This window comes from Castor canadensis, chromosome X (genome assembly GCF_047511655.1).
Source record: "Castor canadensis chromosome X, mCasCan1.hap1v2, whole genome shotgun sequence".
In the NCBI taxonomy this organism is placed as follows: domain Eukaryota; kingdom Metazoa; phylum Chordata; class Mammalia; order Rodentia; family Castoridae; genus Castor; species Castor canadensis.
The window spans coordinates 47,686,842-47,689,764 of NC_133405.1; the positions used below are offsets into that span (position 1 = coordinate 47,686,842).

The 2,923-nt window shown below is 41.4% G+C and overlaps 1 pseudogene; it reads left to right on the forward strand.

The window, feature by feature from the left end:
* Positions 1 to 1,582: 1,582 nt before the first annotated feature.
* On the forward strand, positions 1,583 to 2,715 carry LOC109675549 (ornithine decarboxylase-like; annotated as a pseudogene).
* The last annotated feature ends 208 nt before the right edge of the window (positions 2,716 to 2,923 follow it).

A 2,923-nucleotide genomic window follows, 5' to 3' on the forward strand; every position in this document is an offset into this window, starting at 1 on the left:
AAAGGATGTGAAAGACCTCTACTAGGAAAACTATAAATCATTAAAGAAAGAAATCAAGGAAGACTACAGAAGATAGAAAGATCTCCCATGTTCATGGATTGGTAGAATCAACATAGTAAAAATCGTTATACTATCAAAAGTAATCTACATGTTCAACACGATTCCCATCAAAATCCCAATGACATTCATCTCAGAGATTGAAAAATCAACCCTAAAGTTCATTTGGAAGCACAAAAGACCACTAATAGCCAAGGCAATACTGAGCAAAAAGAGCAATGCTGGAAGTATCACAAAATCCTACTTCAGACTATACTACAGAGCCATAGCAATAAAAATTTAAAACAGTATGGTACTGGCTCAAAAAAAGTTATGAAGACCAGTGGAACAGAATAGCAGACCCAGATATGAATCCACACAGCTATGCCCACCTTATTTTGATAAAGGTGCCAAAAACATGCAATGGAGAAAAGACAGCTTCTTCAACAAATGCTGCTGGGAAAACTGGATATCTGCATGCAGAAAACTGAAACTAGATCCATGTCTGTCACCATGTGCAAGTATCAATTCAAAGTGGATTAAGGGCCTTAATATAAAACCTGAAACTTTGGAGCTAGTGCAGGAAAGAGCAGGGAATACATTGGAATTAATGGGCATAAGCAATGAGTTTCTAAATAGAACTGGAATGGCTCAGCAACTAAGAGAAACAAATGACAAATGGGGCTACATGAAATTAAAAAGGTTCTGCACAACAAAATAAATGGTTTATAAGATGAAGAGGCAGCCCCTGGAATGGCAAAAAATCTTTGCCAGGTACATCTGACAACAGACTGATAGCCAGAATATACAGGGAGCTCAAAAATCTAAACTCTCAAAAAAACCAATGACCTAATAAAGAAATAGGAAACTGAACTGAACAGAGCTTTATCAAAGGAAGAAGTCTAAATGGCTAAAAAAAACACGTGAAAAAATGTTCACCATCCCTGGTCATAATGGAAATGCAAATCAAAACCATGTTAAGATTTCACCTCACTGCTGTTAGAATGGCTATCAACAAGAACACAAACAAAGGTCAATCTGTGCTTTTGCCACTGCTGCAGGGTGCCCTCAGCTGCTCTGTGCCACCTTGGGCTGGTGACTCAGGTGGGCAGGAGTGAGGTGGCTGATGGGCGCTGCAGCGGGCAGCCTAGAGCTCCTCAGGCTCTGGCTTGGGAGGCAGCATCTCCATGGGGTGGGCCGAGTGTACATGGGTGCTCTGAGGTTCATTCTAAGAATAGTATTGGTAGGACCCCTGAGTGACTTTCTCTTCACCCTGCTTGGAGCTTATTGAATTTCAGAGATATATCAAGAACCCATGAGCAACTTCAGTAAGGAAGAGTACTGCCAAGGACATTCTTTATCAAAAAATTAGTGAAGTTTCTTCTTCCAATGATAAGGATGCCTTTTATGTTGCAGATCTCAGAGGCATTCTAAAAAAACACCTAAGATGGTTAAAAGCTCTTCCTGGAGTCACCCCCTTTTATGCAGTCAAATGTAATGATAGCAGAGCCATAGTGGACACCCTAGATGCCATTGGGGAGGGATTTGATTGTACTAGCAAGACTGAAATACAGTTGGTGCAGAGTCTCAGGGTGCCTCCAGAGAGGATTATCTATGCAAATCCTTGTAAACAAGTGTCTTAAAATAAGCATGCTGCTAGTAATGGAGTCCAGATGATGACTTTTGATGGTGAAGTGGAGTTGATGAAAGTTCCCAGAGCACAACAAAGGCAAAGTTGGTTTTGCAGATTGCCACTCATGATTCCAAAGCAGTCTGTTGCCTCAGTGTTAAATATGGTGCCACACTCAAAACCAGCAGACTTCTTTTGGAATGGGCAAAAGAGCTAAATATTGATGTCACTGGTGTCAGCTTCCACGTGGGGAGTGGCTGTAATGATCCTGAAACCTTTGTGCAGGCAATCTCTGATGCCTGCTGTGTCTTTGACATGGGACCTGAGGTTCATTTCAGCAAATATCTGCTTGATATTGGTGGTGGCTTTCCTGGATCTGAGGATGTGAAGCTTAAATTGGAAGAGATCACCTGTGTGATTAACCCAGCACTGGACAAGCACTTTCCATCAAACATTGAAGTGAGAATCATAGTTGAGCCAGGCAGATACTATGTTGCATCAGATTTCACACTTGCAGTTAATATCATGGTCAAAAACATCATATTCAAGGAGCAGAGTGGCTCTGATGATGATGATTGATGAGTTGAACGTGCAAACCTTTATGTATTACCTGAATGACAGAGTATATGGATCAGTTAATTGCATCCTTTATGATCATGCACATGTAAAGTGCCTGCTGCAGAAGAGACTGAAGCCAGATGAGAAGTATTACTCATCTAGCATATGGGGACCTACATGTGATGGCCTCGATCGGATTGTTGAGAGCTGTGACTTGCTTGAAATGCACGTGGGTGACTGGATGCTTTTTGAAAACATGGGTGCATATGCTGTTGCTGCCACTTCTACTTGCAATGGATTTCAGAGGCCAACTGCCTACTACATGATATCACAGGCAATGTGGCAAATCATGTAGCAAATCCAGAACCACAGTTTTCTGCCTGAAGTGCAGGAGCAGGACATCAGCACTCTGCCCATGTCTTATGCCCAAGAAAGTGGGATGGAGCATCACCCAGCAAGCAGCCTGTGCTTCTGCCAATATCAATGTGTAGGTGCCACTCTTGTAGCTATTATCAAGTGTAACTTGAGTTAAGGGATTTGGAGAGACCATTTAACTTAATTACTGCTAGTTTTGAAATGTCTTTGTAAGAGTAGGGTTGACACAGATAAGCTTATTGTTGGGGGTGGGATCACATTTATCTGCGTTCCTATGGAAACTATTTGAATATTTGTTTATATGGATTTTTATTCACTTTTCCA